General features: G+C 46.5%; 1 protein-coding gene across 16 annotated transcripts in view; it reads left to right on the forward strand.

Annotated features, from left to right (window-relative positions):
• The window catches only part of ARHGAP32 (Rho GTPase activating protein 32), a 236,312-nt gene that overhangs the window by 118,262 nt on the left and 100,309 nt on the right, over positions 1-17,741 (forward strand). Inside the window, exon 1 of one of the 16 annotated variants that reach the window (XM_085560084.1) lies at positions 12,754-12,865. The exons of the other annotated variants lie outside the window; for them this stretch is intronic. The gene's annotated coding sequence lies outside the window, so the exon portion shown is untranslated. Of the gene's footprint in view, positions 1-12,753; positions 12,866-17,741 lie in introns of those variants that run through there. 16 annotated transcript variants of the gene reach the window in all.

Here is a 17,741-nt window from a genome sequence, read left to right on the forward strand (position 1 = left end):
AAAGAACTGATTTTGGACCAGGTTCCCATTTATCAGCTTGAAGTAGTTAAAAAATCAAAACATCCTCTGTTATTTTTGCAGCTTGAGCCCAGGAATTCACTTTGCAATGTTGCTAAATTTTTTAATAATTATTAATCTGCTAAGTCCTGCAATAATTGTAGGTATAGCAGTGCTGGTATGGGCAGGGAACCCACTGGGAACTGGAGCCTTTGGTGAGAAGGAATTTATATGAAAGGAGGGGAATGTCATATCAGGACAGGGGTGCTGCCTTGCTGAGGTGAGGGGAGCTCAGGGTTTTTGAGGCTTAATAAAAGGTGTGAGACTTGAGAAGCATCAGAGTGATTCAGAGTCCCCTGGCTCAAGGTTTGATTTAGTGTTGTGCTTTGCCATTTGCTTTCAGATTAAATAAAAGCTGAGTTGGGTTTGGAAGCTCTTTGTGGAGGAGTGAGTTTTTAGGCTGGTGCACTTTGAATTATTGATGGGTTTTAGCAGGAACACTGAGCTCTGATGGGCACTTTGAATACACCCTAGACAGCTGTGTTGGGCTTTATTTCCCCAGGTCCCTCATCCCTTTGAACTCTTTTAAGCCTTCCTGTATCCCTAATTTCCAGCTCCGTTCCACTAATGGAGTTCAAAGACTGCAGAGGGTTCTGCAGGTCGATGCTGACCCGGGCACAGGGAGGGTTTGGTCTGGAGCCCTGCTTTCCTCTTCCAGCTGACTTCAACTGCTCAGGCCTATCCAGTGTCACAAAGATGCAGAACTTTGGCCATTAATCAATTCACTCAGAGAGTCTGGAAAATAATGTTCCAAATTTACCATTTATGATTTTAAGATAATCCAGGGGAGAGGGAAGACTTGGGTCTTTTAACAACAAAATACCTGTGTGCTCTTAGAATTCTTGTTGGTGCACCGTATGGATGAATGGTTTCTTTTCCTGTTATAAAAGCATTTAAGGTGTGGATGATGTGTTTTCTGTTAGGATTATGAGTGTCTGTATCTTGTAAGTTGTGATGATCAGAGTAAGGATAAAACAGCCTCTGTAAAGTAAACTGTGTCTGCAGCAGTAACACTGAGTTGAACTGCGTGCAGAATTAATAATGAATCCGGATGGCAGCACCTTCCACACAGACCTTGTGCTGTGGGGTTTGTAGGCTCTGTGTGTGTGCTCCAGTGTTCCACAGCAGTTTGTTCACATTTAAATGTGCTTGGCCCTGTGGCTGAAAGTGGTTTGAGCTGTGAGAGAGGCTGGAGCATTTTACATCCTTCGCGTGCCCATTTAGACAAACTATTGTATCAGTGTTTGACATGGAGAACGTTTATTTTAAGCAGAACTGTTGGCAAGTCATTATTTCATTATTTTCTCTTGGAAATTACTATGCTATTAGTACAAATCTTAACTGAAATACCAATATTAGAAAGCAAAATAAAGATTTTAAATGTCTTATTTGTCCACAGTATGGAGCAGCTTGGGAACTTGTTCTGGAAAGGTTCTGTTTTTCCATAGAACCAGAGAAAATTCTGAGTTGAAAGGGACCCCCAGAGATCATCAGGTCCAACTTCTGTGTCTGACCTGGTGTGTGGAGCAGAGCTGTCCTCTGTGAGCTCCCAGACCACTGGGAGTTGTTGAGACCACTAATTCCCTTGCCAGGTGATTTAAGGGCTTAGCCATTTAACTTGGGTTAATGAGCATGGTTGGGTTAATGAGTCACACTCAGTGTGACAGCAGTGCCAGCCCAGGTGACTCCACGGGGCTGTTCCAGCTTGGGTTGTGCCATTACTCTTGTCCTCGTGCTTGTGTGTTTAAACACTGCAAGAATTGAATCCCACAGAGCCTTTTCCCTTGAGGGGCAGGGTTACACTACCCCCTTTGGAGAGTGAATGAAATGTTTAAAAAGCCAGAAGCCCAATTCCACTGAGAAGCTTTTGGGTAGTTCCCAGGACATGAACCAGTGTAACCCGAGTTACTCACAACCCACCTTATCTGAACTGCCATCTGGCAAATTTAAAGGTTAAAATATTCTTTTCATATCTCTGCTATTGTATCTCCTGCCTCTGGCATTTTAGCAGAATTTTCTGAATTAAAAGTGAAAACAGAGTTGAAGATCTGTCTGTGACCCTTTATGCAGTTAACCTTGTAACTCTTCAAGTCCATCCTCTGGATACAACCAATTAAGATTTTGACAGATGGATCAAAAAAACAAGACACTGTTTATGAACTACTTTAAAAAACTAAAACTTATCGTATTTATTAAGGGTTCCCAAGATAATTTCTTTAATGCCATGAATTTCAGGCATTTTGTTGTGCTATTCTTGCTGCCCTTCACTGAGTCAACATACAGAAGCTGCATTTTTTTAATCTGTGAAAGCATTTTTCTTCTTTCCCTGGGATTATGGATCCATACTGGATACAGTGCTCTTGTACATGACATAAATAACCTGGGACAGGCAAGTAACAGGGTAATTCCTGTGTGTAGTTATGTTCTGGAAAATAACAGCTTCATGTTGTCCAGCTGGCCTGCCTGTGAGCTTGCTGTACATTTACATGTAACCCCTAGAAAACACCCTGTGCTGCTGAAGTGCTCACGGTGTTGGGTGTCAGGGAATGTGGGAGGTTGGATGGCACAGTGCTCCTGGTTTCAGGAGAGTTTGATTTTCCTGGCCTTTCTCTCCTTACTCCAGGGCATTGTGTGCTGTGCCCCATTGATTGGCTGTGAGTCCTTACTGGGGCTTATGTAGTGAACTAAGAGTTTAACTTCTAGGCAACATTTAGCAGGATCCAAGTTTGGCATCTTTGACTGACCAGAAGAGCTCTAAAATCCCTACCGCCTTCACTTTTTGGTAGTAAGGTTGCAATTAGTATTTCAGAGCATGGGATGCTTTTTGGTGCAGTGTCATGAGTTTGATGTCCCTGGACTGACACAGAGTCACTGAGGCTGGAAAGACCTCTCAGATCACCAGGACCAACCACAGACAATAGAACACAGTGTTTCCACCATACTGATTCTAAGAAATAATATCATTAAGTTATAGAATGAGATAAAAAATTGTGGGGATTAAAAATTTCAAAGTAAGTCTCACTTTTCCTTAGAGATTTTTCTGTGCAATCCCTTTAGTGTACAAGTATCTCCAAGGCTTTCTCAACCAGAGTGAAGAAACTTGTTTGTTTAAAGAAATTTGAGTTTCTCCCATAATTGCTTGAGACCTAAGATTTCAATGTGATCATTTCAGTCTCTTTCCCAAACTCATTTCTTTTCAGAACCGAAAATCAGTGACTCTGGTGTCAGTTGTTTTATTCTTAATGCCCGAGTTAGAGCACTTTTGTGTTTGCTGGGAAGTGCCTTTTGCCTGAATGATGGAGGCTGGAGCCTTATACATCAACCATTATGGAATTCTGAGTCTTATGGAGCCTCAGATGAAACATCCACATTTCAATATCCTCTTAGAGATTTTCCTCCTTGATTGGGTTGAGATGAAATTAAACCCAAGTACTGAATTTTAGGGCTTGTACTGATGCCTGTTTGACTCTCTACCAAGGTTTGGGCATCTCTGTTTTGGTAGGAAGACTGTTAATATTGGTGATAAAGACATTAATCCTGTTTCCTCTGCCAGAATCCTAGGAGTTTCTAGGATGTGGCAGAAACAGGCCTTTTCTCTGTCCTTCATCTTCTTCTCCCCCACCCCATCACTGCTGAGCACATGGCAGTGGCTGTGGGTGTGAACAATCACCTGGTTGGACTCTGTAGAACTTCCTTCATGGCTCCAGGGTAGTTTCTTTAAATAATTTCACTCCTGTAAATGTCATTGGATGTTTTCATCACAAACACACTCAGTTCCTTCCCACTCTAATCTGTTTGTCTGTAGCTGTAGGATTGATTACAGGTTGGGTGGGACAACCCAGGCTAGTGGAAGGTGGAATGAGGTGGGCCTTAAGGACCTTGCAACCCAAACAACTCTGAGATTTTCTGATCAATGTAAAATCTAATATTAAAACATCATGTGTGTGTGTGAGGGAGGTTAGGGTGCCTTGTCTTAACCGATTTATGCTTGTTCTGCACTTTGTATATATATGCTTATGTATATGTATATATATGCACCTTGTATAAATGTTTCTCTTCAATATGGGCAATATTTACTGTGCAGAGCAGGTAAACACCTGCAGTGGTCATTTTTTTTCCAATATGTAGAAAATATTTAGATCTTAGACCCACTGCACCCGAATTACTTGTCAGCTGTGTTTTGAATTCTGTATGCTTGTGTGAGTTGAATATTGCCCAAAGCCTGCAGGTTCCCTGGGACACCCCTTTCCTCCAGAGAAGAGCAGTTGGAGAAGTTGTGCAGGGCACAGCTTGTGCTTGTTGCTGGCAAGGTCTGACATGGCAGATGTGCTGGAGCTGTGAGGATGGGATTTGTGAGCAGCAGGAGTCACAACCATGTGTGTGGATGTGTTTGTGCACATGAAGAGATGGGGAGATGAAATAAAGCCAGATTCTTTTAGTCCGGCTGAAGTTTTTATGCAACATTCAGCTAAGGGGGGGAAGTTTTGGGTTCTACTCTTAGAAAAGCTTGTTTTTCAGAAAGTTAATTTGACCATGCACCTCTGCTGCTCATTTTCCAGCGCCCACTTTCCCCCTTCCACTGGGGGAAGTGCTTCCATGGGATCTGTTCCGTGTTTAACACTTGCTAAAGTTGTACAAAAATTGAAATGGGTTAAAAAACATGGGTCAGATTTGTCCAGCTGTGGGACAAAGGCTTTGTGTTTCTTTGGTTAAAAAAGCAGGGTGGAGGCAGATTTGAGATGTGAGGATTTGAAGTATTTCTCTGCATGGACACACAAAATCCTGCTTGCACTTTCCCCCAGCTCAGATCTGGCAGAGTGGGAAGCTAAAGGACTTTATTGGGAAGTGCTCTTGCTGTGGCTGTGTTCTCTCAAAGTGCATCCAGTAGTCAGTTTGGTCACAGCCTGACCTCTGCTTCATGTTAGGGGATATAGGCACAGCCTCAGTGCCAGCAGTGCTGGGTTTCACACAGCCTGCTTTGTCCACATGAGTGGTTGTTGATCTTTCCCATTTGTGGGGTCATGGGAGGAAATGGAATAAGTTTCCCCTCAGCTTTTATCACTTCCTGCTGCCAGGTAAGGGGAGATTATTGTCCTTCACTTGCTGCTTCTCTTGTCAGCAAGAGAAGTTGGTGTTGAGCCAGATGATAAATAATGTTTGTTGTGGGGAAGGAATTCCCAGATGTGGTTATGCTAATGCTGATCTCCCCTTCCCTGCCTTCTGCCTTGGCCTGGTGCTGCCAGGTCCTCCTCAGACAGCTGTGGCTGGAATGTGTCAGCTCTTGGTATCAGTCACTGCAGGCTGGCAGGGAGGTTCAATTTTGATGGACAAGGCTTTTGGAGACCTTGCACACCCTGCAAAGATAAAGCTGTGCATTATTTGTTCTTACTTACAGACTGTACTTCATCATTTTAAAAAGTACATTTTGCTGCCATTTCCTATAAAGGTTCTGGACTGCACATCCCTGGAAGTGTTCAAGTGGTTGGATGGGGCTCAGAGCAGCCTGGGGTAGTGGAAGATGTGGAATGAGATGGGATTCCATGACTCTTCCAGCCCAGTCCACTCTGGGATTTGATGGTTTTATGATATGGTGGAGATGGTTCTAATAAAATTTTAGCATTGTGAACTTCCAATTTTCAAAATTCTCATCTTGATGCTTGCTTGGAGTTTCTTGCGAGTGAGGATGGGCGGGGGTGTAGAAAATGGCAAGAGAAACAGTGACACAGTCCAAGAAGGTAATGGGCTGATTTTGTATAATTTATGTATGTGCCATAAGTGAGTTTTGGGGGTTCGGAGCATGTCCAGAGTATGGATGTCAGGTATTTCTATCCAGTTGTTACTGCTGTGCTTTCATGGCTCATGAGATACAGTCCTGCCTCCATGCTGCACCAGACTGGAGGTGTTTGGTGCTGGGAGAGGAGACTGTCCCACCTTTGGAGTGTCAGGAATGTTGGTGTTGCTTCCTCCAGCCTTCCTTCCTCACCCAGCACTGAGTCCTGCTTGTGGAAAGGGTCTGGTGGGGCTGTGCTCCAGCAGAACTGCTCCCAGGAGAGCCAGGAGTGCACTTCCTGATGGGAATTCAGCTTTATTCACATCCTGCACCTCCACACGTGGTACAGCCAGGCTCCTGCTCCAAGGCTGTCCATCCCTGTTTGGTTTTCCCTTGTGTGCTTTGGTAAGTTGTATTGCCTGCCTTTGCTCCAGGAGTTCAGTGCTTGGTCCTGCTTCTCTGTATGTGAAAAATCCCAAATCTTACTCAGCACAGATCACTCATTTCAGATCACACAAATACCTCTTTTTGGATGACAGGAGGCTGAGAAATCACAGCATAAATGTATCTGTACTCTGAGCAGAAAAGGTGCTTAGAAAATGTGACTGTGAGTCAGGATCAATGACTCCCTTAAGCCAGTTAAGCTGCTCATTGCCACAGCACTCTTCCCTCCATCAAAATTACTGTTGCTGGGGGTTCTGTGTTGTTTTTCTTCTCCCTTGGCACTCCTGCTGATACCTCAGGTATATAAGGCATTTTTTCCAGTGACTTTGATTCTTGTCAGTATGGAAAAAAAAAGTTAATATTGATTTAGTTGGGGAGAAATCAGAAGAAGTGAGTAAGAGACTAATAGCTTGGAATGACAAGGCTGTATCAATTTTCACTTCCCTCAGAGGAATAATGTGCTTGTTCTCAGCAAATGGAAAAGTAGACTAGGAGTAAAACTGTCACTGGCCTCCCACAGAATGTAGTGGATTTTGGAGCTCAGAGGGAAAAAAAAGACAGTCATAACTAACTCTGTGATTTTAATGCACTTTCCTTGAAAGTCAGCAGTTTTATGAAATGCCATATGCAGGAAGATAAAAACTGTGTACATCTTACAGAGCTGTATAAAAATGGTATTCACTGCCTTAATCTTACGTTTTTGACTTGTGGATGCACTTCTCAATAAGCCTAAATGTGTTATGGATTCAAGTGGTTTATATCCTTTCCTATGTCACCAGTACATAAACTGAACCTATGAAAAAATGATGGACAGACACTACAGAAAACCTCATTTATGGTGCATTCACATGGCTTTTCTGTGGAAGTGGTCCTTGCATGAGCCAATTAAACATAATTTATGGTCCCCTGATGGGCTGACAGGGAACGATGTGTGTCTGCGCTCATTGATTGGCAACAGCCAAGGGAAGAATCCTGCTTGGTCCAGAGGGAGACAGTGAAAGAAAGGATGCTTTGTTTCGTGGCAAGGCCACTTCTCTTTTAAATAAATAAATAAATAAATCAGAGAGGTCCTTTAATTTAGTTGCCTCTTTGTTCAGGCCAAAGCCACCAGGTGCTGGTTCTCTTCCAGAGCCCTCTCCAGTGTCTTGGTCCTGTAAATAGCACACAGTTGGGCCTGTAAATAGTCGCCCAGTTGGGCTGGGCCTTACTCTCATGAAAACCCGGGGCTGGAGGAGCAGGAGGATGATTGTGCTGCTGTTCCAGGATCCAGGATCCTGTCCTGATCCCTGCCATGGTTTGTAGTGCAATGCCATCTAGTGTGCACAGGGCTCTCAGGATTGCCTTGCTCTGGAAATTCAGCACAGCAGTGCCCTCCTACCTGCATCTCATTCCAGGCAGCTCCAAACAGATTCATTTCTGCCCTGTCCCTGGAAGGGTTCAAGTGGTTGGACAGTGCTTGGACCAACCTGGGATAGTGGTAGGTATCCCTGCCCATGGAATGAGATGGGATTTCATGTCCCTTTCAGCCCAAACTATTCCGGGATTTGATGATTTTATGATTTGCTGGAGACGGTTGTGATAAAATTTTAGCATTGTGAACTTCCAATTTTCAAAATTTTCATCTTGATGCTTGTTTGAAGTTTCTTGGGAGTGAGGATGGGCTGGGGCATAGAAAATGGCAGGAGAAACAGTGACACAGTCCAAGGAGGAGATTTCTGTGGTCATGTGTTGCAGCGTGCTCGGTGCGGGGCGGCTGCAGCAGGGGTGCGACTGGGCTCAAACATGGATTCAAAGCAAAACACACCACAACAGTCATGGGCTGAATTTGTATAATCTATATATGTGTCATAAGTGAGTTTATGGGGTTCTGCAGTTGTTACTGCTGTGCTTTCATGGTTCATGAGATACAGTCCTGCCTCCACACCGAGACAAGTCCCTCCTGCACCAGACTGGAGGCATTTGAACATGGCTGAGCTGTGCCTTGGGGCCTGGTTTCTGATAGTTTGGGTTTTCATTGGTACTTTGATCTCTTAAATTCTGCACATGAAAGACAGTTTTCCTGCCAGAAGAACAGAAGAATATTCTCCTCTCCTGTGCTGAGGAATGTGCACTCTGAGGGGTTTGATTTCCGTTTCCAGCACTGTTTTGGTGGTGTTGTGTTGTATTCAAGATGCTGGATTCTGGATGCTGCCAGGAGGGGGATTGGGTCTCTCCAGGTTTTCACTAGACCTGCCAGAAAGGATTCATTACTGAATAATCTCCTTTTGGTTTCAATTAATTGTGAAACCAGGCTTTAATAGGGTGTGAAATGGAAATAGAGAGAGGTAACACCAGCTGCCTTTATTTACATGTGTTAATCAACACAGACCCAAACAACAACAAATTAAACTCGAGCCATTCAGAGGGTTTGAAACACTCCAGTTTTGGCTGAGGACTTTGAAAAACGTGTATTTTGTGGAGAGCTGGAAGATCAGGGGCATTTTTGCTCTTTTTTAACTTGCCAGCCATGGCAGACCCCAAGCAGAGCCCTGAGGTTGCTGTTCCAGCCACACTGAGTGTCGCTGAGAGCCATGGTCAGCTGAGCTGGCTTTGCTCTGGGGGCATGGCTGTGGTGGCAGGGCTGGCACAGGAGGGTGGCCACCTGTGCCAGGAGTGTCCAAGGGCCTTCTCCAGGTCTGGCATTGCACCCAGCAGGCTCCATCAGCCCGTGACTGAGGGTGGTTTCCTGCTGGACCCTGGGTGTGCTGGTTGTGCAGGGGCGCATCTGCGCGTTGATGGGAATGTCTGTGGGAAGCAGCGCTTGGCTTGCAGCCAGAGGGACTTTTTGGTTACCTGAGTTCAGCTCTGTGGGGCGATGGGACAGAGAGCGCCTGGTGCTGAAGAGGCTTGTAGGGGTTTGGCTCTGGCAGGATAGAGTTAGTCCTGGATGATACTCTGGTCCAACAGAGCCACTGGGCTTGGCTTCCTGGGAAACTTGTGCGTTTGATTTCTCTGGGAAAGAGTTGAGACAAATTCAAGGAAATTGCTTTGTTCCTCTAGAGAACTTCCCAATGGAGACATGAACCTGCTGGGGTGTACAGCATGTCCTGTGCACTCCCAAATGGCTCCAGCTCATCCCCAAGTCCACCGACACCCACCGTACCGAGGAGATCAAAGAGAAATTATTTCAAAGTTGGGAATTAAACCAGGCTTCTGATCTGCCTGTGCTAGTGAGAGCTGGATGCTGTTGTTTGTGAGGATGAGAGCGCTGATTTCATTTGATGAACTCAGTGTAGGGAATAGGCCATATCATGGCTGGTTAAAATGTGATTTGTCAGCAGAGGGAATGAGAATATTTTGCTTATTTGCTGGTGGGTTTTTTTCCTACTTAGAAGGAAATCAGCTCTCTGATAGGAAGTATGTGATCAAGTACCAGAATTATCAGAAGAAGCAAAATTTATGATGAGGCTGGTCTTACACTGATAAAATAATTTTCTGCTCCATGTTTTTATAAACCATAAATACTGATTCTTCACTCGAAGGTTGGAGTTGATGTCTTGGAGGTCTTTTCTGACTTTAATGATAATGTGTGGTAGGGACCACATTCAGACATTCTTTCTTGCCTCTTACAGGTCATTTCAGGATGATTTTGACCTCAGCAAATATGTTTCCATCTTCAGAATAGATTTTCTTCATTGTCACTTTCTGTAATCCCTTTGTCCATGACAGCCCAGGCTGCACATAGCCTGTGTAGTGGCACCAACTCTGTCAGGAATTGCTTTCTAATTTTTTCAGGAACAACCAGGTGCAGGAGGGGATTGGGAATCAGATGGGCTGAGGGACCCTGCGGGAGAGCAGCACATGGAAGGCTCATTCTTGCTGATTATACTCTGTTTGCACTAAATAAGGCTGCTCCAGGGGTGGCTCAGGCTGATCAATTTATAGGCACTGATTTCCTTCATAAACGTTCCCTGAACGTTTATTTCTTCGTGCTGCAGCACCCCATACATAGTCTTATTTATTTGGGGATATGAGAAGCCGTCTTACAATTTTCCCAGCTTGTCATACCTGAAAACACAGCAACCAGTGACACCTTTTGATAAGTTTTCCAGTGTAACAGTTAAAGGCCTTCTTGACAGTTTATTACACAGGAAATTTCCAAGGTTTGGGAGAAATACGACACTGTGTAGGAAACAAATAGAGTTTCTTTCTAACAATGCTAACTTATAGTTTTTTAAACAGCTTGCATTGAGCATTAAAAATTCTTGAGGGTATTTTCAGAGCTGAAAGAACAAAGAGAAACTTTGAAGAGGGAAAATCGCTATCAGCTGATGAAGAAGGCTTGAAAAGTTTATGTTCCTATCGTAAAAATCCATTTTACTACCCTAAAAATCTATGTTCCTGCACTAAAAGTGTAGGTTCCTGTGCATACTGTGCTACAGTCATCATTTGTGAGGAGGAAAAGCTGATTAATTGTCTTCACAGCCATGTGAAGATGCTTTTTGGGTCTCAAGGGTGTTTGTGTTACACTGTCATGTAGGGTAAAGACAAATGACATGTAAAACAGACTGAAACTTCTTGTCAGTCTAGGCAACAAATGGGGAAAATTGGGAGAATTGCCCAAAGACAGGAGCAAAGGTATTGGGGCTGGAATGGGCAGAATTCTGTCCCTTCCCTGCATTGTTAGAGAAATGAATCTGAAAAGTGGGGAAAAGACTTGGAAAATCTGTTCTCTGCAGATTAATAATGTGAACTTCTCCTGCTGTGTGATATTACTGAACCACACCACTCTGCTAACACTGCTGGGTGCTGAGGTGATCATTCCCTGGCACTTTTGGGCTGCCCAGCCCATCTCTGACACTGGCAGTCGGAAGCACAGTGGCCTTCAAAGAGAGCATCATCTACACTAAAATAGTAAGTGAAATACAGGACTGATTTCTGGCATATTCAGGGTAAAAGCTCTTCATGGTGTGTGGAAGATTAAGGCTCTGACAGGGACCTGCAGTTTCTGAGAACTGACTTTGTTCTGCAACTTCCCTGACTTGGACTGCAAAAATTGCACCCGAGTTTGACAAGGGACCTCTGTGATCAAATGTAATAAAAGCACGAGGTTGTGCTGGGAAAGTGTCAGATCTTAATATTTCCATATTACCATAATTATGGTAATATTTATTACTATAAATATGGTAATATTACTATATTACCAGAGAGAAGAGGTGGTGAAATCAGGGCAGGGGTGGGCTGGCTGGGATAGAACCACTTACATGGTTGGTGATTCCCAAAATGTCTCCTTCTGCAGAGAAAGGGCTAAACTTGGATATACGGGACTGGAAGAAGTGGTGTGGAATTGCAGTAGTGTGTGGTATGGTGTTCATGAGCATAATCACTCCATTAAATTACCACTCAAATTTAAAAATTGAAACGCACACTGAACCCAAGTTTTTGGGTCTGTGGGGAAGGGGGTGATGTCCCTGTCAGTGTTGATCGTGTCTCAGGTGCTGAACGCTAAAATCCAGCCAGCGAATAATGATCTGCAATACTGGATGTTGCAGATGAGTCTCATTCACTCTGTCACATACGGATCTCTCGGACACGCAGACGTGTTCGGGCTGTTCACTGGCCACAGAAGGTTTTGCCAGCAAACTTCCTGGTGAAAGGCTTGTGTTGTGTGGGGGCTGTGCAGCGAGCCGAGCCCCGCTGTGCCCCGGCGCTGGGCACACATCGTGCAGGGATCGCGGCGGCGGGGAAACCGCGGGGCTGCAGCGGAGGGAGAGCGGCCGGGGGCACCGGCCGGGGGCACCGGCCCGGGGGGACCGGCCCGGGGGGACCGGCCCGGGGGGACCGTCCCGGGGAGTTCGGCCCGGGGGGATCGGCCCGGGGGGATCGGCCGGGGGGGATCGGCCGGAGGGACCGTCCCGGGGAGTTCGGCCCGGGGGGACCGGCCCGGGGGGACCGGCCCGGCCCGGGGGGATCGGTCTGAGGGGACCGGCCCGGGGGGACCGGCCGGGGGGATCGGCCCGCCCGGGGGGATCGGTCTGAGGGGACCGGCCCGGAGGGACCGTCCCGGGGAGTTCGGCCCGGGGGGATCGGCCCGGGGGGACCGGCCCGGCCCGGGGGCACCGGCCGGGGGGATCGGTCCGAGGGGACCGGCCGGGGGGGATCGGCCGGAGGGACCGTCCCGGGGAGTTCGGCCCGGGGGGACCGGCCCGGGGGAACCGGCCCGGCCGGGCTGTGTGGCCCCGGACATGTGCTGGCAGTGCCCTCGCTGCTCTGCTCTCGGCCGTGCTGCGAGCACAATCCCCGCACGCATTCCCTGCCGCCCTGTTTCTCTTGGCTCCCGTTGAACTCCGCGCTCGTCCCGCGGGACCTCCGCAGTGTGCGAGCGAGCGGCGGGGCAGCAGCAGCGCGGCTCTGCCGCGGTGCCGGTCGACACGAGATGGGCAGCGCGGCGGGGCCGGCCCTGGGAGCGCCGGGTGCCCCGGCCCGGAGCGTGCAGCCCGAGCCGGGGCTGGCAGGCAGCTCTCACTCGGCTGCTGCGGGGAGCGCAGGGACCCGGAGCTGCCGGGCCCTGGCTAGGGAGCCCGTCCGTGGGAAGAACAGAGCCTTGCAGCAGGGGTAAGTAGTGCACAGGGAAACGCTGGGCTTGCTCTGAGATCCTTTTTTGTTTGCTACAGTCATTAGGATAAAATAAAAGCGGCTGGAAGGGCGCCTGCAGCGTGGCACCGAGTGCTGCTGTGGCAATAAAGAGCGATTCAGATTCCAGTTTAACAAGGGTTCTTTGCAGAATCTTCTGAGGTAGTTCAAAACGGGGGGAGGTGGTTGTATTTTTGTGCAGACTGTCTTCCATGACAGATTTTAAAGCTCAGGATAATTCAAACTGTGTTTCCCCTCCCGGAGATTAACGCGTGGCCTTTGGGAAGATCTTTTTGCAATGAGGAAATCAGTCTGAAAGCCATATTAATGAGATATAGGGAATTAGCTGGGAGTGCAGTGGGGAACATCCCAGCAGAGCTTTCCTGCCTGAGAAGGGAATGGCTTTTGAGAGAAACATTTTTAAACCTCTGGTGCATCACCTACTAAGCAGAGAAATGAGAGGCCAGGAGATTTTCTGGTGCTAAATGTGTTCCAAACTATTGTCAGTAATTCCTAGGACATACCCTTTATTATGAGGGTAAGGGTAGCAAAGATTTTACCATTTATTTCCTCTTCTTGCATGCACCTTTAAAAAGAACTTTTTGAATATAAAGAAGTATCTGTTGTCAAAGTGAGTGTAGATTGACTCTGAAGTTTTACCTGGATAATTCTGTAGACCATTATTCCATGTTTCTGAGGCAGATCTGTGGGTATGTGAAGCAGACAGGGATAAATCTTTATTCAGGTGCAGGGACATGTAATGCTCACTTGGATATTGAGCTGCCAGGAGCCACAGAGCAACCTGTAGTTGACAGAGAAGTTCTAGGAGGTGATATGCTTTTCTTTAGTCATAGCCAGTAAATTATTAACCAGAAAAAATCAGCATCTGGACTTTCTAGGAATGACTTTTTCCGTGTGCCACCTCTGGAGTCTGTGCCCTGGGAGCTCGGCACAAGTCCAGTCTCTCAATCAGCAGCACAAGGGGGTGCTCAGCATCTCCAGCACTCTGCTAAGCCCTTGTGAGAATTCCCTGCTCCTTGCCCTGCCAAGGTAGGACTGTCAGGATGTGTCCCAAAGCTCCTTTTATGCTGGCTGAGCTCCTTGGCTTTTTTGTAGGAGAGTTGGACTTAGACCAAGTCCTATTTCCTGCCCATCTTTGCTCCTTGCTTTTCCTAAGGGCCACTGAGCCTTTCATCCCTGGTACCCAGATTTGCATATGTGAAGAGAAGGAGTCTTCTCAGACTTTTGCCCCTCCATAAATTGGTCAGGCTGACACCTTTCATTTGGTTGGTGGTGCTGCTGATACAGCATCCATGTCACTCAGAGCTCTGAGCTTAATGTTTGACATGAGTTAAAGAAACTAAGAGGGTTTTGTGTTTTATTTCTCTGTATGTGTTTGACTGAGCAGAGTAACTGGGATTATTTGGACTGGAAGCTTTCAAATTCCTGCACAGTGTGCATGGCACTGCTTTTCACACACATTCAGCCACTCTGAGATTTAAATTAGTTACTTGTGATCTGTTTGACTTGTGGCTTTTTCATTACACTGATTCCTTACAGCACATATCTGTATATTACCAGGGTGCCCTTCCCTTCCCTTCCCTTCCCTTCCCTTCCCTTCCCTTCCCTTCCCTTCCCTTCCCTTCCCTTCCCTTCCCTTCCCTTCCCTTCCCTTCCCTTCCCTTCCCTTCCCTTCCCTTCCCTTCCCTTCCCTTCCCTTCCCTTCCCTTCCCTTCCCTTCCCTTCCCTTCCCTTCCATCAGGATTTCATGGGGAACAGCTGAGTGTGCTCTGGAGGTACCTCCAGGTACTTCCTTCCAAGTACTGTGCAGCTCAATGAGAGCCAAGTCTCAGAAGTTTGAAACAAGAAGTTCAAAATCCTCTGCCTGGCCCTAAAATGCTGTAAAAGTTACTTTTTGTAAAATCACTGAAATATGTCTTCAAACTCTTTTTACATCAAACCTCTTTGTTTATGGTACCTGGAGGTGTCTGTGCCAGGAATGGTTGTTGTTTGTAATTAGATTTTGTCAGCAGTGCAGTGTTAACAGGAACCTGTGCCTACAGTCATTTAACCCAGCCTTGCAATTGCTTTTATTAAGGAAATGTTTTATTTATGCCATATTTTTTAATGGAAATTGAATTTAGAAGGGATAAGTTGTGGACCCCAAGATTGTTTTCATTTCCTTGTGGCTGCACGACAGTTATTTCCTTTCCTTGGGAAAAAACAAAGCCCCAGGGGATGCAGAGCTCAAGATGAGGTTGGTCAGGGATGGAGCTCTGGGAACAAGAGCAGGACATCAACACACATGCTCCTGGAATGGGCTGTTTTCCTCAAACAACATAACAATTCCATCAGCAATTTGCCATAATGGAGGCTCTGTGTGTGCTGAGCCAGATGCATCTGGGCTGGGCTGACCCTGCCAGCTCTCCTTGCAGGAGCTGTGCTTTGGATTCTCACCAGAGGTGTGCTGGCAGAGCTCTGGGCTTTGTGTTTGATTCCGTGGATGTCTCTTGGTGGCCAGAACTCATAGATGGGAGTCAGTAGCAGATACTGCTCATTTATTTTCTAGTTCTCTGGCCCTGGAGCACGTGGCCATGCAGGGGAGCACAGGGAGGTCCCTCCTGTGGTGTTGGGAAAGGCCTGATCACTCCCCTTGGGACAAGCTTGCAGGAGGAATATGATTCCCTGCACCAGCCCATGCTCCCAGCCAGGCCTGGGCTCTGACTCCCCAGCTGTGCACGGTTACTGAGCACAGGGACTTTCCAAGTTCCCACTGTGTGTAACTTCCTACCCCTCGTGAGTCTGGGGAGAGAACAGCTTCCTGTGCCCGTGGCTGTTGGTTTCAGAGCCTCTGCTTAGTGTTATGTTCCATGGTGTCTGCTGAAGCGCCAGCGACTAGAAGTTCTGTGCCCCCAAAGGAAAAGAATGTGAAGTTGTCATGGAAGCAAAAAAACCTGCAGGAAAGAAATCCATGAAGCAAATCTGGCAATACCTCTGTGTTTCTCCCATGTCTTCCTAATGTCACTCCAAGTGACACAGAGTCTGTGTCATAAAAAAAAAAAAAAAAAAAATCCAGGCTTCACCTAGCTAGTATGAGAAGCAGTTCTGAGCCCAGTGGCTTCAGTCTGTAGAGTTCAACACTATTTATCTGAAGGCTGTGATTTCCACAGCCTGGAATCCAAGGAGTGTAGAAGTTTCTCAACAGAGAGCTTTAGAGACAAAAGACAAATCCAGGAAATCTGGTCAGAAACCCACAGGTGGCAAATGGAGCCCATGGAGCAGTCCAGGATGTTCTGTGCTCTGTGCCAATCCCCGGTGCCCGAGGCCCTGCTCTGCCTGCAGCTGCACGCAGGGGTGTTCCTGCTTTGTTTTTAATAACCTCAGATATTTTAATTTCATGAAAACATTCTGTTTGCAAACACTCAGAAGTTGTTTTTGCCTAATGGGGTCTCCAGTGGCTGCATCTAAGAAGTTTTTATAAATATTTCATTGCTTATGAAGATTGACCTTCTTACACATTTAGAGGAGATAAAAGGGTGAGAACACTTGAGAAAACCTTTGCAGCTTAATACAAGAAAATCTGAGAGAAATGTCTCTGCTAGAACTCTGAGATTTTGTGTCTCAATGAGCTTAGGCATCAAATAGACTTGGTTTAGGAGTCAGACTCCAGCAGTTTATACAACAGAGGCCTGCCTTGGCAGCTCCACCTGGCATCAGGGATTGAAAGGGGGTTCTTTCCAAGTTGTGCATTTCTGACTGCACTGAGGTCAAGGTTACTCCTGATGTCATCTCCAGAGAGGCACCAGCTATATCCCCTGTGATTTGTGTCTCAGAGCAGCTCTACAGGAGCAGCATGGGGAGGACCCTATTGTCCAGAACAGCATGTGAGATTGGAAAGGGTAAAATTCACAAGGAATTGCCTTTCCTTTCCTCTTGCAGCATGCAAGAGAAGTGTGGCACCAGGTACGTGTTTTGCCTGGTTTCATATTTATTCTAGATTTCTCTCTTAGCTGATTTAGATCCCTTAACATGGCTTATCTTTTACCCTGTGTCTGATGAACCAGAGGGGACCTGTCCTGCCCCAGTCCCTGTGAATCTGAAAACCCATCAGGTCAGATCTCAGAGGTGCTGTGGTTGCAGTGGAGTTTTTGCTGCCACCTTGAAGTGATGCCAGTTCCCATCCCTCTGAGAAGAGCTCAGGGAATGTGTATTTTAAAAGTTGCAGCAGTTTGTCCCACCAGGACATTTTCCCATGGGAGCCCAGCAGGCTCTTCTCAGTGTCCATACATGCCCTGGAAGTATCCAAGGCCAGGTTGGATAGAACTCTGAGCAAGCTAGGACAGTGGAAAGTGCCCATGGCAGGAGGTGAAATGAGATGGGCTTTATGATCCCTTCCAACCCACAGCATTCTGGGATTCTATGATTTTAAAGTTATTATCTGCAGGAGTTTTGATTTTGGAGAACTTCAAGGAGTGTCCCAATTGTTCTCAGCTTTCTGAGAAGCACAAAGATGTGTAGCACTTGTGCCTGACCTCATTGGAAGCCTATATTGAAAACACAATAACCAAATAACCCAAAGGAGATATGTTGTTGTGCTTGTAGTGCACATATGGAGCCATTGCTGCATCCAGTACCTGTAAAGTACCCTGAGAGTCCTGCTGGGGTTGGGACCTGCCCTTTTCTCTAGCTGTTCATATTTATAAACCATGCTAGGATTTATTAGTCTTGAAGGTGAAGCTCAGATGAAGGGATGCTGACTGCTGAATAATCATCTTGCCATAGGAAGAAATTGTGTTATGTGATCTGCAAGCTTAAAATAGTTCTGGAAGTAACCAGAGGCAAAACACACATCCCACAA

Source organism: Lonchura striata, chromosome 24, assembly GCF_050655825.1.
Source record: "Lonchura striata isolate lonStrDom1 chromosome 24, ASM5065582v1, whole genome shotgun sequence".
Taxonomy (NCBI): Eukaryota; Metazoa; Chordata; class Aves; order Passeriformes; family Estrildidae; genus Lonchura; species Lonchura striata.